Consider the following 8,156-nt stretch of genomic DNA (forward strand, 5'->3'; position numbering starts at 1 on the left):
ATAAACATCTACCCTCTGTGGCCCACGTGTGCAAACCTGAACCCACTGTCACATGCTATAACCGTGCCATTTTCATGTCACAGTTACCTTACAGGGTCTTTCAATGCCTTTGACATGCTGTGCAGTGCTAGGCCTTTCACTGCAGCACGGCATATATATCCACACAGCTGCAGCGTGCTGCAAGATGCTGCCCCTGCTTTGCCAGGGGGACAGGCCTGGCCATGGGCCCATGACTTCAGCCTATGTTAACCCACCTCAGGATGCCCCTGGGACGCATGGACCGCTGCTATCGCTTTGTCCGTGTTTGTTCCTGTGGCCCTACCTGTCCTTCCACTCCTCTTTTTCTCTCTGTCTCTCCTTGTGTCTGTCATAGCTACGAACAGATGCCACTCACAGCACACACCGTGTGAGGGTCTCCTTTGCACATCCATTCCTTCCCAGGTATTTCTAGAGAATGTCACAAGTTCCATCCTAAACACTACCTCGATATGAGAGGGTGCTGTAGGAGTGGACTCCTGTCACTTCCAGTCTGCCGTCTTGCATTTCTAAGCCATTGCCTACATAGCACCCTTTGTGCTCAGAATTGCACTTCTTTCCAACACCCATGTCCCACGTCTTACATGCGGCACTGACAACTCACAGGTCTCACAATTATTGCACCGAGCCTGTAAACACGACCTGCACAACTCTCCCTATGTGCACCCACTATCACTTTGTAGTTTTCCCTCTCTCTATCAAAACTATGCCTGAACAGGTGCCCAGATTCCAACTGCTCCGTGCTGGCTTCTCAGTAATACATGCCTCCTGCTATGGCAACTGCAACACTTTTGAAACATGACACATACCTTCTCATACCAGCATACTTAGCACAGCCAGAGTTGCACGCTCCCCCAGGACAGATTCTTCTCCATTTCTGCCTTGACCCTCACACCAGTGCCAGCCCACGGGGCTCCACATGGATGCAGTGTCCTTGCAATACAGGCAACCCTGAGAAACACACAAAGACTGTTGCTGCAGCCTGTACATCCCTGCACGTTCCTTGTCACCGAGACCCTTCAAGGCACATTCTTTCCTACAGCTTTTGCAAGCCTCTTCAACAATCCATAACCTCCTCACCGTCTCCTTCTATGTCCATTCACCTACTTCATCCTTCTCACCAGCCCACTGCCAGGCTCTCTTGTTCCATACTCCTCCTACTTCCTGACCCAAACCTCCATGTCCAATTCTATTCCAGGGAGGGTTATCATGTACTCATCATTCTTCTTCAGCAAAACATTCATATACACTTGTATCCACCAGTCTCCCTCAAGACAGCTACTTTGCACTGCCTGACCGACTGAAAGTCAGCCAGCCAGCCAGCCAGCCAGCCAGCCAGCCAGCCAGCTATCTACCTACCTACCTACCTACCTACCTACCTAGCTGATCAAATCCAGGGAAAATTTTTCCTCATTCATCTCACTTTCTGGAAGATGTCAAACCCTGCAGCTGTACTCCAAATGTTCCAAGCTTCAGCATGCACCTAGCAAGGAGGATATGCATTGTACCCACTGTCCCCCAGCTCAGGGGGGACCGGGAGGCCTCTGCCTACATGCTGTCACCTCTGCTCGAAGGCCATAAACATGGCCTCCTTGGCCCACCTGTGCAAACCCTCATCCAGCCCCATGTGCCATAAAGAAAACATTTTCATGTCACAGTTACCTTACAGGGCCTTTCAATGCATTCCACATGCTTTACAGTGCAGCAATGCATGTATATGCACACATCTGGAGCCTGCTGTAAGATGCTGACGCTGCTTTGCCAGGGGGACAGGCCTGGCCATCGGCCCATGACTTCAGTCTATATTAACTCACCTCAGGATGCCCCTGGCACCCTATGGACCGCTCCTATTGCTGTGTCCCTGTTCGTTCCTGTGGCCCTACCTGTCCCTCCTGTCCTCTTTTTCCCTTCCTCTCTGTCCTTGTGTGTATCAAACCTAAGACCAGATGCCAGTGACAGGACACACCGTGGGAGGGTCTCCTTTGCACATCCATTCCTTCCCAGGTATTTCTAGAGAACGTCCCAAGTTCCATCCTAAACAGTACCTCGACACCAGAGGGCGCTGTAGGAGTGGATTTCCATCACTTTTGGGCCTGCCGTCCTGCATTTCAAAGCCGTTGCCTTTCTAGCACCCTTTGTGCTCAGAACTGCAATTCTTTGCAACACCCACGTCTTACACATGTCTTACCGTGTCTTACACATGCCACTTACACCTGACAGGTGTCACAATTACTGCAGCGAGCCTGTAAACACGACCTGTGCAACTCTCCCCATGTGCATACAGTATCCCTCTCCCTATGTGCACAGAGTATCTCTTTGTAGTTTTGTCTTTCACTCTCAAATCTATGCCTGAGCATGTAGCAAAATTCAAGTGCTCCATGCTTGCTTCTCAGCAATGCATGCCTCCTGCTGTGGCAAGTGCAACACTTTTGAAACGTGACACATACCTTCTCATATCAGCACACTTAGGACAGCCAGAGCTGCATGCTCCCCGAGGACAGATTCTTCTCCATTTCTGCCTTGACACTCAAACCACGTGCCAGCCCATGGAGCTGCACATGCATGTAGTGCCCTTGTAATACAGGGAACCTGGTGAAACACAGAAATACTGTTGCTGCAACCTGTACATGCCTGCATGTTCCTTGTCACAGAGACACTTCAAGGTACATTGTTTCCTCCAGCTTTTGCAACACTTCTCTACCATCCATAACCCCCTCAGTGCCTCCTTCTATGCCCATTCACCTACTTCATCCTTCTCACCAACCCACTCCCAGGCTTTCCTGTTCCATACTTCCCCTACTTCCTGACCCAAAAATCCACGTAGCATTCCATTCCAGGGATGGTTATCACATAGTCATCAATCGTCTTCACCTAAACACTCATATACACCTGTATCCACCAGTCTTCCTCAAGACAGCTACTTTGCACTTACTCACTCACGGACTGACAGTGAGCCAGCCACCTACCTACCTACCTACCTAGCTACCTAGCTAGCTACCTACCTACCTAGCTAGCTAGCTGATCACATCCAGGGAAAATTATTCCTCATTCCTGTCACCTTCTGCGAGAGGTCCAAGCCTGCAGCTGTACTCCAAATGCTCCAAGCTTCAGCGTGCACCGAGCAAAGAGGATCTGCTTGCAGGAAGTAGGTTTGTACCCACTGTCCCCCAGCTCAGGGGGGAACAGGAGGCCTTTGCCTACATGCTGTCATCTGTGCTTACAGGCCATAAACATCTGCCCTCCTTGGCCCACCTGTGCAAATCCCCATCCAGTCCCACATGCCATAACCATACCATTTTCATGTCACAGTTACCTTACAGGGTCTTTCAATGCATTCCACACGCTGTGCAGTGCTAGGCCGTGCACTGCAGCAATGCATGTATAGCCACACATTTGCAGCCTGCTGCAAGATGCTGCCCCTGCTTTGCCAGGGGGACAGGCCTGGCCATCGACCCATGACTTCAGGCTACATTAACCCACCTCGGGATGGCCCCGGGACCTATGGATTGCTCACACTGCTTTGTCCATGTTTGTTCCTGTGGCCCTACCTGTCCCTCCCCTCTTCTTTTTTTCTTCCTCTCTGTCCTTGTGTCTTTCAAACCTAAGACCAGATGCCAGTGACAGGGCACAACCTGCCAGGGTCTCCTTTGCACATCCATTCCTTCCCAGGTATTTGTAGAGAACGTCCCAAGTTCCATCCTAAACACTACCTCGACACGAGAGGGCGCTGTAGGAGTGGATTTCCATCACTTTTGGGCCTGCCGTCCTGCATTTCAAAGCCCTTGCCTTCGTAGCACCCTTTCCGCTCAGAACTGCAATTCTTTGCAACATAGACCTCCTAGACATGTCTTACCGTGTCTTACTCATGCCACTTACACCTGACAGGTGTCACAATTATTGCAGCGAGCCTGTAAACACGACCTGTACACCTCTCCCTAAGTGCATACAATATCACTCTCCCTATGTGCACACAGTATCTCTTTGTACTTTTCCCTCTCTCTCTCAAATCTATGCCTGAACATGTAGCAAAATTCAAGTGCTCCATGCTTGCTTCTCAGGAATCCATGCCTCCTGCTGCGGCAAGTGCAGCACTTTTGAAACGTGACACATACCTTCCCATATCAGCATACTTAGGACAGCCAGAGCTGCATGCTCCCTGAGGACAGATTCTTCTCCATTTCAGCCTTCACACTCAAACCACGTGCCAGCCCATGGAGCTCCACATGCATGTAGTGCCCTTGTCATACAGGGAACCTGGTGAAACACAGAAATACTGTTGCTGCAACCTGTACATCTCTGCTTGTTCCCTGTTACAGAGACACTTCAAGGTACATTCTTTCCTACAGCTTTTGCAACACTTCTCTACCATCCATAACCCCCCTCAGTGCCTCCTTCTATGCCCATTCACCTACTTCATCCTTGTCACCAACCCACTGCCAGGCTTTCCTGTTCCCTACTCCTCCTACTTCCTGACCCAAAAATCCACCTACAATTCCATTCCAGGGATGGTCACACGTAGTCATCATTCGTCTTCACTTAAACACTCATATACACCTGTATCCACCAGTCTTCCTCAAGACAGCTACTGTGCACTTACTCACCCACGGACTGACAGTGAGCCAGCCACCTAGCTACCTAGCTAGCTAGCTAGCTAGCTGATCACATTCAGGGAAAACTATTCCTCAGTCATCTCACCTTCTGCGAGAGGTCCAAGCCTGCAGCTGCACTCCAAATGGTCCAAGCTTCAGCGTACACCGAGCAAAGAGGATCTGCTTGCAGGAAGTAGGTTTGGACCCACTGTCCCCCAGCTCAGGGGGGAACAGGAGGCCTTTGCCTACATGCTGTCATCTCTGCTGCCAGGCCATAAACATCTACCCTCCCTGGCCCACCTGTGCAAATCCTCATCCAGCCCCACATGCCATAACCATACCATTTTCATGTCACAGTTACCTTACAGGGTGTTTCAATGCATTCCACACGCTGTGCAGTGCTAGGCCTTGCACTGCAGCAATGCATGTACATCCACACATCTGCAGCCTGCTGCAAGATGCTGCCCCTGCTTTGCCAGGGGGACAGGCCTGGCCATCGACCCATGACTTCAGCCTATATTAACCTACCTCAGGATGGGCCCCGGGACCTATGGACCGCTCACATTGCTTTGTCCATGTTTGTTCCTGTGGTCCTACCTGTCCCTCCTCTCTTCTTTTTCTCTTCCTCTCTGTCCTTGTGTCTTTCAAACCTAAGAGCAGTTGCCAGTGGCAGGATACAACCTGCCAGGGTCTCCTTTGCACATCCATTCCTTCCCAGGTATTTCTAGAGAACGTGTCAAGTTCCATCAGAAACACTACCTCGACACCAGAGGGCGCTGTAGGAGTGGATTTCCATCACTTTTGGGCCTGCCGTCCTGCATTTCAAAGCCATTGCCTTTGTAGCAGCCTTTCTGCTCAGAACTGCAATTCTTTGCAACACCCACGTCTTACACATGTCTTACCGTGTCTTACACATGCCACTCACACCTCACAGGTCTCACAATTACTGCAGTGAGCCTGTAAACACGACCTGTACAACTCTCCCTATGTGCATACAGTATCCCTCCCCCTATGTGCACACAGTATCTCTTTGTACTTTTCTCTTTCACTGTCCAATCTATGCCTCAACATGTAGCAAAATTCAACTGCTCTATGCTTGCTACTCAGGAATCAATGCCTCCTGCTGTGGCAAGTGCAACACTTTTGAAACGTGACACATACCTTCTCCTATCAGCATACTTAGGACAGCCAGAGCTGCATGCTCCCCGAGGACAGATTCTTTGCCATTTCCGCCTTGACAATCACACCGAGTGGCAGCCCATGGAGCTCCACATGGATGTAGCGTCCTTGCAATACAGGCAACCCTGTGAAACACAGAAAGGCTGTTACTGCAACCTGTACATCCCTGCGCGTTCCTTGTCACCGAGACAGTTCAAGACATGTTCTTTCCTCCAGCTTTTGCAAGCCTCTTCTACAATGCATAACCCCATCAGTGCCTTCTTCTAAGCCCATGCACCTACTTCATCCTTGTCACTTACCTGCTCCCAGGCTTTCTTGTTCTATACTCCTCCTACTTCCTGACCCAAACCTCCATGTACCATTCCATTCCAGGGAGGGTTATCATGTACTCATCATTCTTCTTCAGCAAAATATTCATATACACCTCTATTTACCAGTCTCCCTTAAGACAGCTCCTTTGCTGTGACTGACTGACTGACTGACTGACTGACAGACTGACTGACTGACAGCCAGCCAGCCTGCCAGCCAGCCAGCCAGCCAGCCAGCCAGCCTGCCAGCCAGCCAGCCAGCCTGCCAGCCAGCCAGCCAGCCAACTAGCTAGCTAGCTAGGTAGCCAGCCAGCCAGCCAGCCAGCCAGCCAGCCAGCTAGCTAGGTAGCCAGCCAGCCAGCCAGCTAGCTAGGTAGCCAGCCAGCCAGCCAGCTAGCTAGCTAGCTAGCTAGCTAGGTAGCCAGCCAGCCAGCTAGCTAGCTAGCTAGCTAGGTAGCCAGCCAGCCAGCCAGCCAGCCAGCCAGCTAGCTAGCTAGGTAGCCAGCCAGCCAGCCAGCCAGCCAGCCAGCTAGCTAGGTAGCCAGCCAGCCAGCCAGCTAGCTATCTGATCAAATCCAGGGAAAATTATTCCTCAGTCATCTCACCTTCTGCAAGAGGTCAAAGCCTGCAGCTGCACTCCAAGCTGTGGAAGCCTCAGCATGTATCAGGTCCAGAGGATACCCTTGCAGGAAGCAGGTTTGTACCCACTGTCCCCCAGGACAGGGGGGAACAGGAGGCCTTTGCCTACATGCTGTCATCTGTGCTTACAGCCCATAAACATCTACCCTCCTTGGCCCACCTGTGCAAACCCTCATCCAGCCCCACATGCTACACACATGCCATTTTCATGTCACAGTTACCTTACAGGGTCTTTTTATGCATTCCACATGCTGTGCAGTGCTAGGCCTTTCATGGCAGCACTGCATATAAATCCACAGATCTGCAGCCTACAGCAAGATGCTGCCCCTGCTTTGCCAGGGTGACAGGCCTGGCCATCGGCCCAAGACTTCGGGCTATATTAAGCCACCTCAGGATGCCCCCGGGACCTAGGGACCGCTCCTGTTGCTGTGTCTGTGTTCGTTCCTGTGGCCCTACCTGTCCCTCCTCTCCTCTTTTTCCCTTCCTCTCTGTCCTCGTGTCTTTCAAATCTAAGACCACATGCCATTGACAGGACACAACATGTGAGGGTCTCCTTTGCACATCCACTCCTTCCCAGGTATTTCTAGAGAACGTCACAAGTTCCATCAGAAACACTACCTCGACACCAGAGGGCGCTGTAGGAGTGGATTTCCATCACTTTTGGGCCTGCCGTCCTGCATTTCAAAGCCATTGCCTTTGTAGCAGCCTTTCTGCTCAGAACTGCAATTCTTTGCAACACCCACGTCTTACACATGTCTTACCGTGTCTTACACATGCCACTCACACCTCACAGGTCTCACAATTACTGCAGTGAGCCTGTAAACACGACCTGTACAACTCTCCCCATGTGCATACAGTATCACTCTTCCTATGTGCACACAGTATGTCTTTGTACTTTTCTCTTTCACTGTCCAATCTATGCCTCAACATGTAGCAAAATTCAAGTGCTCCATGCTTGCTTCTCAGGAATCCATGCCTCCTGCTGTGGCAAGTGCAACACTTTTGAAACGTGACACATACCTTCTCCTATCAGCAGACTTAGGACAGCCAGAGCTGCATGCTCCCCCCGGACAGATTCTTCTCCATTTCTGCCTTGACACTCAAACCACGTGCCAGCCCATGGAGCTCCACATGCATGTAGTGCCCTTGTCATACAGGGAACCTGGTGAAACACAGAAATACTGTTGCTGCAACCTGTACATCCCTGCATGTTCCTTGTCACAGAGACACTTCAAGCCACATTGTTTCCTCCAGCTTTTGCAACACTTCTCTACCATCCATAACCCCCTCAGTGCCTCCTTCTATGCCCATTCACCTACTTCATCCTTCTCACCAACCCACTCCCAGGCTTTCCTGTTCCATACTCCTCCTACTTCCTGACCTAAAAATCCACGTAGCATTCCAT

At 50.9% G+C, this 8,156-nt stretch overlaps 1 long non-coding RNA gene across 1 annotated transcript in view; it reads right to left on the reverse strand.

The window, feature by feature from the left end:
• Window positions 1-4,225, reverse strand: part of LOC146422090 (uncharacterized) — a 65,183-nt gene extending 60,958 nt beyond the window's left edge. Inside the window, exon 1 of the long non-coding RNA XR_014848370.1 lies at window positions 4,149-4,225. This is a non-coding gene — a long non-coding RNA (uncharacterized LOC146422090). The remainder of the gene's footprint in view (window positions 1-4,148) is intronic.
• Window positions 4,226-8,156: the final 3,931 nt, after the last annotated feature.

Source organism: Lichenostomus cassidix, unplaced genomic scaffold, assembly GCF_008360975.1.
Source record: "Lichenostomus cassidix isolate B80296 unplaced genomic scaffold, HeHo_3.0 HiC_scaffold_47, whole genome shotgun sequence".
Taxonomy (NCBI): domain Eukaryota; kingdom Metazoa; phylum Chordata; class Aves; order Passeriformes; family Meliphagidae; genus Lichenostomus; species Lichenostomus cassidix.